General features: G+C 28.8%; 1 protein-coding gene across 1 annotated transcript in view; it reads left to right on the top strand.

The window, feature by feature from the left end:
- The window catches only part of LanB2 (laminin subunit gamma-1), a 771,247-nt gene that overhangs the window by 216,802 nt on the left and 539,725 nt on the right, over nucleotides 1-14,720 (top strand). The gene's annotated exons all lie outside the window — the stretch shown is intronic.

Below are 14,720 nucleotides of genomic sequence, written 5' to 3'. Positions count from 1 at the left end.
TTTCTGCACCAGTTACGTTATAGAATTAATGATTTGTCTAATTAAAATATGATATTTTAATAGACATTATATTTAATTTATAATTAGGTAATTCGAGTTAACTTTTATTTATATTTTTTTTCCTACACCGGTTACTGTAGGACAGAGTAGTTAATTTCTGGCTAGTTTTTTAGCTCTCTAATATTCCTTAATCCTTTCACTACTTTCTTCCTTCTTCCGACCATTTTAGATTAGCACGAATTCTTTCTTCTTCTTCTAGATACTTTTGAATTCTAAGATTTCTTTCCTAAGCACCCTTCTGTCTTTTAATGATCCATCTCATTTATGTTTGCTATCCATAGGTCCTCTTTAACTTGCTTAAATCATTTAATGATCGTCTTTTCACCATTACACTGGTCAAAAATTCTTTTCGTAAGCCTGTTTGAATTCATTATTTTCAGGTGTCCGTAGAACGTCAGTCTTTGCTTACGTGTTGTTTCCGTAATTTTTTCCCGTAAAAATTCGTTATTCTTCATTAATTTTCAACTATTGTTAGTTTCTCGGGGTCTTAGAATTTTCGTTAGTATCCGTCTTTCAGCAACTTCCAGTTTATCTATTTGCCCTTAGTTCAGAGCTACGTGTTATGCCGCGTGTAAAACTTCTGGTCCGATTACCGCTGTATAGTACCTGATCTTGCCCAACTGTGAGATTAGTTTCTTATTTCATATTTTCTTTGTTAGGTCATAGAATTTTAGAAACTTATCCGGAATTTATAGAAACGTAAATACCCTAACATTATCTAACTAACCCTAACATAACCGTTATAAACATAACCGTTATATTTTTTTGGTTCTAAAAAATATAACTTAAATTAAAAAATTAAATTAAAAAACCTTAACACTGAAAATAAAAATCAACCATTAAGGATATTTAACCTAACAAAAATTTACATGCGTTATAAATTTAAAGCCAAATTTTAAAACAAAAATCAAATTTTTTTTAAAAGCATATTTTAAAGGAACCTTAACTACAAATTTACAAACAACAAACTAAACAAATTACATTCAAAAAAGGATCTCCTCCCTTGTGTAAATACAACTTCGAGCTACCCCTAACTGAAGTTAAATTAATTATAGCTTAAACCAGTAGATAAAATCATAAGCTAATAATTTTTAAAAGAAATATTAGATAAAGCTACCCCTAACATTATCTAACTTAAATAAAAAAACAGTAGTTAAAATATATAAAAGTAAACTTAAAAGTTTAAAAGACCTCAAATACACATAAAATGTTTTATATGTTTATATTTTATATAAACATATATTGTACAAATAAATACTTAAATATGAAAATTCTTTTAAATTGCTAACAGGACCAACAAGCCAATTATAAAGTATTAATAGATATTTCCTAATTCATGCGTAATTTTAGTACCTTGCTGACTAACATGAATTCCTTTTGACTAACATAGCTAGAATAGCTAATTGAAGGGGAAAGTACCCTGATACCCCAATTTCAGAATTGGGATATCGGGTTTTTTATAAATCTTTACGTTTATGGGTCCAACTAGCAGTTGCACTGCTTTAGGCTATGTACCTCAGGATTGACTGAAAAGATTTCCTTCAAATTTGGCTCAGATATTTTTATACATGAGGCATTGATTATATTAGTTTTTCGTTAAGGGGTGGGCAGATATCGCGTAAAAACAAATTTAGATTTTCTTCAGAGGAATTTTAGAGAGAATTTTATTAAAGCAAATTGCTACAAATATTTACTCAATTTTTGCAACTTCACCTACAGTACATATATAAATAATCCAAAAACAAAATTTCAAAAATCAAACCCTACTCTTAAAATTGAAATATATATTTTTTATCTATTTCTTTTTGGATTAAATATTTTTCAAAAAATCTTTGAAAGTGTATGCCTCATATATAGAGCTGTCAAGAAATGTTTACTTTTTTTTCATTACGCACTCCTCATCAAAAACGCAGAAAAAATAAATTAATTTTTTTTCTTCCTTGTTTCTTAATTAAGAGGGTATTAGATTAAGAGAAAGCTACTTAAGCAAATTTGTTTAGCTTAACTTATAGAAATGAAAGTATTTCTTAAAATTTATTCATCTCTAAAAAAACAGACAGTTGTTTTTAATGCACGGCTTACACACACACACACACACACACACACACACACACACACACACACACACACACACACACACACACACACACACACACACACACACACACACACACACGCATTGATTATTTAATTCAGTAAAATACGCAACAGTATTTAATTCGCGCAAGTGTGGCGGTACTAGCGGCGACGGTAGGCACTAACTAAACTAATGTAATTTCACAACTTACATAGAACAAATTTCGCTTGTAAGGTCGGCAGACTGGTGTAGCCGTGAGGCTTAACGCACTAGATACCGAGTCAACCGGGCGATCGAGTTCGAGACCTAGTCAGACTGAGTTACTTTTTTACACTTTAAATATTATACATTTATTTAATCCTACCACTCACCTGTGATGTCACAACAGCAGACTACTACAACAGCTGTACGTCAGTTACCAACCTTTGAAATATTAACTAATTAAATTAAAATAAATAATTAATATTTAAAGTCTAAATAAGTTCTTTGGCAACCCTATGGAATTTAAAATTTCCCGGTCCGAGTTTTCCAAGAAGGGAAAATTCGAAGATGGCGGACTGCGAAACTAGCGCTCCTTGCGGTGACAGGTAGGCATTAACATCCGGAAAATTTCCATCCGGTTTTTAGGGTTCTTAAGGTATCAAAACGTCAAGATCCGGTGGAAACCGCATATACTCAAATTGGACCGATTACAATACTTACCCTTTTAGAGCTTTTGCTCTTCTTTAGCATCTCAGGAACAGTCGACCTGAGACTGTACAAGACTACACTTCGTTTACATTCATACATATCCTCATTCATCCTCTGAAGTAATACCATACGATGGTTCCGGAGGCTAAACAGAAAAAGAAAAGGTCTGCTATAGCACTATCTAGATGGGAAAGTAATATCTACTCTTCTTTTTGTATTCAATTCTTTGCCACTTTTTTAAATTTAATATTAATAATAACAAAATAATTAATTAATAGTGTTGATTATTTACCTCTAAGGAAAGTATTATAATAATTTTTTGTATAAATTAATTACTAGATGAGAAAATGAGTTTTCAAATTTAATTTTGTAGTTGCTTTAGAATTCGCATATTCTATCTTGGTGTTTATTTATATATTATACAATATTACATACGAATAATTCTTATGTGCTTAGTTGATATAAAAAATTCTAAGTAATAGTTAGACAGGCGTCTTGTAATCTATTCATTATACCGAATCTCATTATTTTAATTATTTATGTTTCCATAGAAATATTAAAGTATTTCGCTTAAAGTTAGACTCTTTTTTATTACTTGTTGAATTTACTTTTATTGTAGATGATAATATGAATAATGAAATTAAAATAAAAGATCATACCTATTTAAATTTTTTAAAACAAAAACGAAATTTATCAACAAAGGTATTTAAATGAATTACTGTAAAGTAAAAGTATTTATTACAGGCTACTCTTAGAGTAATTCTAAAAACTACATCAGGCCATGAATTAATAATTACCTAACTTTTTTAGGTTGTATATTTCTGTTCTCCTCTTTATCATCTTCTTGATCGCAAGTCCAAGACTAATTTTTATTCTTTCTCTTCCTCTTCACTTGGTACCACTGCTTTTGACTGATTTTTTCTTAATTTTCATTCTTCGGGATAATTTTATCTTTATTTTTTTTTAGGTTTTATGCTTGTTTCTTGTGGAACAATCTACGTATACTAAGTGTTTTTTTCTGATTTTCCAAACTTAATAAAAAGAGAATTGTTGTTATCTTTCAAAAAATAATAGGTTGTCATTTCTCATTTTTATTTATCGATTTTCTTTAAGTTCCTGGAATAAAAAAAAATTTAATTAAATTGTGTATTTTTTATTGTACGGAGAACAGTGTTAAACAATTTATTTCTATACACATATAATTTTTCTTTAGGTTTGTCTCATAGTAATGTTTTAATTAAAAATAATGATATTTGGGGTGACAGCCTGTTCATTAAAAGAATATTTTTTTAATACTTTATAATATAGTCGCATCAATAATTAGTCATTAGTAACTTATTAGTGTAATTTAAATGTACCGATAAATTTGTAGTCTTGAACTATCTCAGGTTGACTACTCCTGAGACTTGTGGTTAATTTTAAAACCCAACCACCAAAGTACCCTTTCATCTGGAGGTCCCGGGGTTCGAATCCCGGTCAAGTATTGCATTTTAACACGCTATAAAAATTTATATTTATCTCATCCTCCGAAGCAATACTTAACGATGGTCCTGGAGGTTAAAAAAATATATATATAAAGAAACCAAAGTACACCGGTATCCACGATCTAGTTTCAAATCTGATTAAAAGTTACTACCTTTATTAGGATTGAACCTGAGAACTTCGACGAGGATTTTTAATTCTGTTACATTTAAAAATATATTTTTTCGTAACGTGCTTGAGCTAATAGAAATAATAACATTCTTATAAATTTTCCTATGTATAATATGAAAAATATATATGTTTTTATTAGCTTATTAAATTATGACAATATCGTTGAAATTTTTGTTTTTAAAAAGCGTCCCATTTTATAAAAATTGAATTTTTTTACGATCTTTACCGCTTTAATTTATTGACTTAACATTTATTTTTATTAGTTTTTTCCTAAATAACTCATTCTCAGGGCGTGAAAGATTATTTACTTTTATTGTAAATTGAAAAATCTTTTTAAAGCGATATTTTGTTCAAATCTTTTTCAAAATAAAATAGTTTGTGGTGTTTTACCTTACCATTATATAAAATTTATCAAACAATTTTTTATTTTTTTTTTTAATTTTACCTAGATATAAATTTTAAGCTCTTGGTAAAAGTTTTAGTAAATTACAGCAATAGTGTTGCCAGATTTTTTAGTTTCTGAAATGTTGGGTTCTTTAACTGATTATAATAATTTCCTACTTTAATTACATTTTCATAATTTACATTGTTCATAATTTGGCCCAACGATTTTCAAACGTTTTGTTTGTTAATAGTTCATGTGTGTGTTCGCGCGCGTGTTTGCATGTGTTTTACTTTTGGTCAAACTAGAGTTTTGTATATTTTCAGTTTCATTCAATGATAAATTAAAAAAAAAAAAAAACAATCTGGTCAGAAGGCTACTTCTTTTTACTTTTTATGTTTTTACATATATATATATATATATATGACATTTAAATTATTATTTTTCATCGGTTACTTTCTGTGAAAGTAACCGTAATCCTGTAAAATTTCTTTAAGTTTTATCAGCAAAATAAAATATATATTTTGTAAAACTGCTGTTTGACATTATTTTAGTTGTATTCATGCGATTGTAGTAGAAATAACGAAGATGGACCACTGAATGTGAAAATAGGAGAAGAAAAGATTATGGAGGTAGAAGAATTTTGTTATTTGGGAAGTAGAATTACTAAAGATAGATGAAGCAGGATCGACATAAAATGCCGAATAGTACAGGCGAAACGAGCCTTCAGTCAGAAATATAATTTGTTTACATCAAAAATTATTTTATATGTCAGGAAAAGATTTTTGAAAGTATATATTTGGAGTGTCGCTTTATATGGAACTAAAAACCTGGACGATCGGAATATCTGAAAAGAAAAGATTAGAAGCTTTTGAAACGCGGTGCTATAGGAGAATGTTGAAAATCAATTGGGTGGATAAAGTGACAAATGAAGAGGTTTTGCGGCAAATAGATGAAGGAAGAAGCATTTGGAAAAATATAGCTAAAAGAAGAGAGACTTATAGGCCACGTATTAAGGCATCCTGGAATAGTCGCTTTAATATTGGAGGAACAGGTAGAAGGAAAAAATTGTGTAGGCAGGCAACGTTTGGAACGACTAGCACTAAATAGGGAATCTTGGAAAGCTGCATCAAACTAGTCAAATGACTGAAGACAAAAAAAAATTCATGCGGTAATCTGATAAGATTTTTGCCAATTTAGATTAAAAAGAAAACCAAAATTCTGATTAATTTTTAATATTTTCATTATACTTTCAAAATTTGAGCTTATTTATTTAATTATCAATTATTTACGATTATTATAGAAATAATAATAATTCTATATAACTCAATAGTTTAAATGATTTTTTTTTCTTTTGTGTAATATTGATTTTTTTTATTGAGAGATGTTGAAAGTACTGATAATAATTATAGGTTCCGAATACAAGAAAAAACTATAATAGGCCTACTAGTTTAGATTCAGTAAAAGGTAAATTAAAGTAAAATTAGTTCTGCGATTCCACTTACTATAGAATATTTTCCCACCCTAACCGAATTTACCATAATAATAGATAATTCCATATTATCTCCCTTTATTTCCACTTTTCTGGTGGCCGGTTTTTTTCATTCTATAACCTTAAATAATTGTAAGTAATTTTACTTCTTTTCAATGATAAAACTATTCTATAAAGTATAATGTGAGCATCTGTTACGTTTGAAGAACAAAGAATATTGTGTGTAAAATAGCATTAAAAAATATTTACAGTATTTTTATAGTATAATATTATGCTGAATACAATAATCATTGATAGCTTATTTAATATGAAAAAAGAGGTTACATTTAAATCAATTTAAAATCATACTATACCTATATACTGTACGCCAGTGGTTCCCATACTTTTTCGATACTCGGCTCCCTTGCTCAATACATATTCTCCCAAGGTACCCGTGTAAAATTCTTATAATTACACTTTGCGAAATAGGCAATATTTTTTGCAGGTTAGTTAAAAATAAATGTAATTGAACAAATTCAGTTAATTATAATAATTAGTGACATGGATGAGCCTATTGATCGACAAAAAATTGTGTAATATTTCGTTCGCTACGCCCTGTGGGAAAGTCGCGGCTCCCCAGGGGGCCGAGGCGCATCTACTTTGGGTACCACTGCTGACTGTAGTTATCGCATTTCAAATCTGTTTTAAGCAAAAAATATAATATACATTGTAGCTTTATAAAATTTTTAAATCAACTAAAAAATTACAATTGCCAGCAATTCGTAGTATAAAACTGTCGAGGAAAGCAAAATTTAAGGTATATTTTACTTTTGATTTGTGACCTCTAAATAAATTTAGAGCTTAGACGATATTAAGAAGAAATTGTAACTGATCACTGTAAAATAATTATCAAAAGTAAATTTCTTGTACCAGATTTAACTCCATATAATAATGTAATATGAAGGTAAAATTAATTAAAAACGTTAAAATATTATAATATGACGTTAAAAATTGACGCAAAAATTAATTGTTATAAAAGGGTAATGCAAAACGTTTTACTAAAAACTTTATTAAAGTTTAAACTTTATTAAAGCTAAAATAAAATAATATTAAGTTAAATAATATCAAGCTAAACTTGAATTTTAAAGTTTACATCGATGCGCTAATTTTCAAAAACCAGAAGAGTCTCAGTAGGTTCACATAAATTTGAGTGAAAATAATTTTGAAAGAAGAGTTGAATATTTATATTTTAGGTGGGTCGGATTTACCCCATAGGCAAGTCATCTATTAAACTTATTTTGCAACATCGGACAGCTAACGGAAACTTTGGATCTATCTAAACACAGTCTCATCAAACCGCAATGCAATGCCTTACCCATAGTAACAGCTAAGCTGGTTCTGCCGTGCATTTACAGAAACAAAAGTGATTAGAAAATGAAATTAAATTTGTCGTGAGAAAGGACCATTTATTGATTAAGGAAACGCAACATGAGACAAACTATCCCATCTAGAAAGTAACTCAAAAGTCGTTATACGCATCCATCCTGTTTGCGATCCCTCGGAAGATCAGGGCATTTTCACTACTTCCCCCCCCCAAAAAAAACTGTCCCCTTGGTTACCCCATGGATATATCAGATTCTTTATAGGCTTATCATCTAGCAAGCACTAACCGATTATAGTAGCACCATCCGATTATACTCTATGAGAACTCAAATTAGGCTAAAAAGAAATAAGGATAACGGAAAGATGTGGATGGTAAGAAAGGAGAATCAAATCAAATCAATATTAGGGCATACATAAAACAGTCCCATCCAGAGGATATTTCAAACCAGGAAATGTCCAGCTATCTATTCTGAACTCATAATTTGATGTTTTACTTTAGGACAGGAAAGGAAAATTTCATTTAAAAAGTTTTTCATGGGTTAAATATATATATATAAATTAAAATCTCCACTAGAACAAACCCAAGTTTATTTATATTTAATAATCTTAGTGTTACCTATGGAGCATTTGTTCTAAACTGCTCATTAATTATGAAAGAATTATTCAAGGATTTCTTGTCCTATACAACAAAAGGTGGTCACGTCTTCACCTATTTTGTCAATGTTTTCTTTTATATTTCTTTTACACAAGAAAACGGATATAATTTAATTCTTTGGTCTTTACGGTTTTTTCTTTATAAAATGGATTAAAATTGAAATATTTTGACTTTAAAAAAACCATCGTTACTTTTACCCGTACAGTTTCATCATTTCCTATAGTTTGTTCAAATTTTTTTATCGTTTTACTGAGATATTAATTATGGTGAATACACAGTTTAGTGTTTGAAGAACCACTACGTGCATAGAATATAATGTTCGAATTTTGTGTATGATAATTTTTAATTATAATTGAACGAGAGTATATAGTATTGTAAAAAAAACCTGAAATCAGTGAAGTATATATAAGACATTGAAATAACTTAAGTTATTCTTGGTTATTATTTTGAACAACGAACTTTCTAAGGTTCAAGGATATCCTGTATATTTTGAAATTATTCTGAAGTTCTTCAAACAAAAATGCAAAATGCCGTAACATCTAAATTGCCTCAGACGTCACACTTCATTAAGTTAATGAATTATTATTTATATTCTAATAAAATAATTAATCGATAAAATAAATTAATGAATTTATTATAGTTATTTTTATATAGAGTATATTAATCCTCATATCATGACTTTTTTTCTTATGAATGGAATTTTTAATTTATTTTAGGCACAACTAGCGGCTTATTTTATTTTGTTTTATTAATTGTTAGATAAATAGTGCTGCTCTACATTAAATGAAATTCATCTTATACAGACTAACTTGTGAGTTCACGATAAAGGTTACTAATATCAATCATTTTTAAATGAACGTCACTGACAAACACTGACAGCGTTATTTCAGACCGTAAATATATACTTGATCTCAAATTGCTTTTATAAATATGCATCACGATGTAGTAATAGTTCTACACTATTTTCTCCTCCTCTCCTACTTCTTTTTCTTCTTTACACGCATATTCTGTCTCTTTTTATTTCTTTTATGTATCTAATTTTTTTCTTTGCATATATAAATATGTATACGCCTAAATCTTATCTTGCATTACATATTGTTATAATGGTATTAGAGAAAATTTGTTAAAGGATTTTTTTTTCTGATTACATTTAAATGGGTGGGATTTAAACGGTAATTGGGTTTACTATACTTTTAGCAAAGAGTTGAGAGTAGGCATTAGTTTTACATAAAGATCAGTGATATGACACTGTAACAAACTCATGTTTTTTGTTCAAATGATAATTAACATGCGTTTATATCTTTTTACCTGTTGAAAAATCAACGGAATTCAAATTATATTTTATAAATCTTGCTTTATTAAATATTTGTACATCTTACTTTATTATTTTTTAAATGTACATTAAAAGAAAATTGCTATAATTAAGCTATAGTTCTTTTAAGAGATTGGAAAAATTAAATTTGAGACTTAAAGCTTTGGTTTTTTGGAGATCATTAATTTTTTGGGTGTTTTGTGATAGTATCATTTGAATCTGGACAATTGGGATCTTTTGAATTGTCTCTTTGGTATTCAATAATCGCAATATTTAATAATTTCAATAATATAATTTTCATCTTCATATAAATATAAAATAACAGAATCTTTTTGTTTAATTACTAGTAGTTCTTTAACCTCAACCCAATTTATCGGCAAACTGACGGTGACTGGTAGCAGCATCACATTGAAATCACTTTTGTTCGGATTGATTTCAGATATGAGGTTATAGAAACTCTTAAATGATTTAAATATATCGTTCTCCAGAGATGGTAACATAATTTGCATCATTGTTATCAAAGAAATATGAACCGATTATTCTAAACGATGCAATTACACAACATATGGTGACTTCATTAATGTCAAGTGGTTCTTGATGCATTGCATTTGGATTACTTGTTGCCCATTACCGATTGAAAGATATTCGATTAACTTGATCAACATCATTTAATACCTGAACTACTTTAATTTAATATGGATATAAGTGTAAATTTTTACAAAGAATCTTCAGTACATTGGTGTTCAATAACACTGATCAGCAATGAATTTGTTAAACGAGAGTGAATAATTGATTCTTATAGTATTTTTCATGCTGATTTCAAATATAAAATCAGAATTCTTCTATCAGGTTTAGTTTTTTTGTAACTACCATTCTTATTTTCTGGTAGTATCATACATGAACTCCATAAACATAGCATTTAATGAACGTATTTTATTATATTTATCAACTAAATAGCTTTTGCTTATTTAATACAGTCCGTTAATTGTTATCACATTGATTTGTTAGGTATTAGTCATCATATTTATTATTTACACACTAAATGAAATTCACGTGGCTGTAAGCCAAGTGAAATCAAATAAGAGGGCTGATCTTTAGGGTCTTTGTGGCATTGGAGCTCTTACGGTGTTTATTTTTTCAATTATACTCCTTTCTTTCTTTTTCCTGTTTAGCCTCCGGTAATTACCGTTCAGATAATACTTCAGAGGATGAATGAGGATGATATGTATGAGTGTAATCTTGTACAGTCTCAGTTCGACCATTCCTAAGATGTGTGTGGGTTGAAACCCAACCATCAAAGAATACCGGTATCCACGATCTAGTATTCAAATCCGTGTAAAAATAACTGACTTTACTTGGACTCTTGACTTCCAAATCGGCTGATTTGGGAAGACGCGTTCACCACTAGACCAACCTGGTGGGTTCAAGCATACTTCTATGTACATTCCTTTTTAACCAAAGGTTTCTTGTTCAATACTGAACTAGTTTCTTCAAAATTCCAAACTTAGACTTTAAAAGACATTGATTGACGATGCCGCATCATTCCGATGGGTGCAGTCGTTATGGAGCCGTAAAACTGTCGCCATTTTGGAAAGAAAAATCTTTTTATCAAACATAACTGAATGTTACCGAAAAAAGAGGCATGTGTATGTTCACCTCTTTCAATGGCTCGCTCTTTATGTTAGAGCCATTAGAAAGTTCGTGACAAAACGTTTATAAAAATTATTGTATTCCTTACTTTATTAAAGATTACATTATATTAATCTCCTATGTAGAAATCGGCATAGATTTAAATTATATAACTGAAATACGATCAATTTTATACATTTATTTGAATACCCTGAAGATATGAAGCAGGATTAGTTGCAGTGTAAGGAAAGATTATGTGTCATCTAATCCATACTATTCTTCATTTGTTTTAGATGTTCTCAGCTATTGATGAATAATGTATAGTAATTATTTACGAATAGTTTTATTCAATTTTTTCGAGTTTTCATCTTTCTTCGGTCATGATCAGAATGTTTTTTACGGTTTAATTCTTTTATAATATAATTAATTATTTCACGGTTGTTGTAATTCATATCTATTAGATTTTATTAAATATTTTTTTGTGATTTATTTACGTTAATATTTTAATATAAAAATTAGACAGGTATTTACACGGGTTTTTAATAAAATTATAGGTAGTTTATGTTAGACTATAAGTTACATGTCTAGTAGGCTATCATGAGCATGTTCAAAGCATTTTACGGGTAAAATTAAATCAAGAAGGTAGGTTGGAAGAGGTGTTTACGTTAATCGGTTTAAAATCAACCCTTATATATGTGATGCTTTTAGACAAGATGATTCTTTTATAATTGTACATCTTTTAAAAAGTTATGCATGCGTCTCATTCCACTTGTCAATTTATTTTTATGTAAATGTATTTTTTTATTTTATTAAGTAGTAATCTTTCACTTATATCTTTTTAAAGGTAATTACATTTAAATGTTGATAGCGGAGTTATGTCACTTCTTTTGTATTTTTTATTTTTCTTTATTTAATGGTTCTTGTTCGTAAAACTTATAGTTTAAATTTTTTTACCGATGTCGTACTTCACAAGGGTTTAAAATTCAGTGCGATCGAGATAAAAGAAATTAAATTAAAAAAGTTTATTTATTTTAAAGAATGCAATTTTATTTATATTGTTTTAAAATGTACGTTCTTAATCTCGAGATTAGAAATTAATTTTTTTTAATCTATTTAAAATATATATTAATAGTATTTATTTTAATGAAATGAAATAACCAAAATACCCAAAATAACCGATCTTCGTGGAGTGGTAGCGTCTCTCCTTTTCATCCGGAGGTCCCGGTTTCGAATCTCGGCATGGCATGATATTTTTCATAGGCTACAAAAATTCCATTTAATATTACCATACAAAAGCTTCGAGCATATATAGTGAATTAATCATCATCCCCAAAAACAAAGGAATAACACGTTATAATAAGTTGGAAAAATATATAAAAACTACAATTTATAAATTTACAAAAATAAAAATAAATTTTTTAATATTAGAAATATACTTAAAGCATTTTTCTGATCCTTATCAAAAAAACCCTGATGTCTTGAACTTCAGCTGGTTTAACACTTATGGGAAGAAATATATTTTTTAAATAGAGTCAAAAACAAAAAAAGGACTATATATATATATTGTAAAACAAATAATTAATGTTACTGATTTAATAGAGGAGAATATGAAATTTGGGAGAAAAAGATATCATATTTTCTGCAGAAAAGGTTGGTTAACATTTGAAAAGGTTAATGCTTAACATTTTTGTAATATGATAAAAATGAGAATTGCCGAATTTTAAAGGATTGAAAAATTGATACGGCCTACATTTAGAAATTTGTAAACGTGTTTACACTGTAATTTTTACTGATTTTTTTTCGAAAAATACGTTGTTATTTTCGGTAGCATGATTAGAGGAGAGATGAAAATGAATTTTCTTTACGTTTTGAGGTATGGGAAATACGAAAATATCATTCACTTTAATTGGGTTTTCCTTATATACATATTCACAGTGTATCTCGAAGTTCTCCCGGGACTTTCATAACATATCCTACTCGTGAAAATAATAAAAAGTTCATAATAAATACATGTTCTTAAATACTTCGTTTGAGAGTTACGACTACTGAAATATATTGCTTGGATTTCAGCTTCCCCGAAGAAATCAGGTCGTACTGAAATTTTTAGGACGTTAATTAAGGGGCACAATTAGTGATTTATTAAGTTTTTTAATCTGAAAAACATGAATAAAATAGGGCCCAGAACCGTATCTGCAGTAGGTTTTGAGAAATCTGGGGTAAAAACCAATAAATTGCAATAAAAATTCCTGTTTTTTAAAAATTTTTTTTTGTTTGTTAGATACAACTTTTTTAAATGGGCAATAATAAAACCTTTCAAGAAAATTTGTAGAAAATTGATTCTAAACAAGATAGTGTAAGAAAATTTGAATAAAGCAGTTATTTGAGTAAAAAAAAATGTTATTTGGAAACAGTACGTTACTACGTTTGTCAGAAAAATACTTATTTAAAGAAAACAAAACCCAAATTCCTTTTTGGCGATGTAGAAAATTTGCAAAAACAAAATTTACACTTAAAAATTGCTGTTAAAATATATAAAACCTGGAGATTACAGAACAATTGTAAAATAAGATTAAATAATTAAAAATTACTTGGATAATAATTTTTTGTTAACGATAGAAGTACAGTAAATTATTTAAAAAATTATTACTTACTTGGCAGTAAAATAACAACAGCTGATCAACAATACGCAATACTTAATGTTTAAACAATCTGTAAAATACATTAAGTATATAGAGTACTGTGAACTGTGCTGTCTTTAGCGAAGTTTTTCTGTAAATTTTAGTTTGAACGTGATCATTTGCCATTGAAGTAATGTCGCACTTATCTATAACAGAGGAGTATGCTGATATGCACTCATTTTTATAAACATTTTAGTTCGACCACACTTTAAAGGAGTTGCTGAAATCCGAGCGAAATCTTTTCCTAGCCGTTCACTCGCAAACGAAGCACTTCAGGTATGTGTTTATGTGTAATTTTCCATTATCTTCATTAGTAGCGTAGGATATGAAAGTTCCGGTAGAACTTCGTGATACACTCTTTACAGTATAAAATAAATATATATATATGTAGGCCTACGTATAAACTTTTGTTACTAAAAAATCGCCAAAACTACTTGATCAATTTCACTGAAATTTAGTTGGGCTGTAGTACTGTATTTGAAGTTGTGCATATGAAAATTGGTTGTCCTTCTTGAGTAATGCTCAATTTTGGATCGAAAAAAATTTGAGAATATGTTGAGTGTGTAATGGTGTATTTTTCATACGCACTTGTGTAGTGAGACGCAATGGTGAGTGAGATGAAACTTGATGCTTGCGTGTAGGATTTACTGGTTAATCGAACGTATATAATGCGTTGTAGTTTGAAAATCAGTGCGTTTCTATCTGCGAAATAGTGAGGTGTCTGAAACTA

The sequence above is a fragment of the Lycorma delicatula genome, chromosome 8 (genome assembly GCF_047948215.1).
Source record: "Lycorma delicatula isolate Av1 chromosome 8, ASM4794821v1, whole genome shotgun sequence".
Lineage (NCBI taxonomy): Eukaryota > Metazoa > Arthropoda > Insecta > Hemiptera > Fulgoridae > Lycorma > Lycorma delicatula.
The sequence above is the reverse complement of the archived record's forward strand: the minus strand, read 5'-3'. Positions and strand labels throughout refer to the sequence as shown.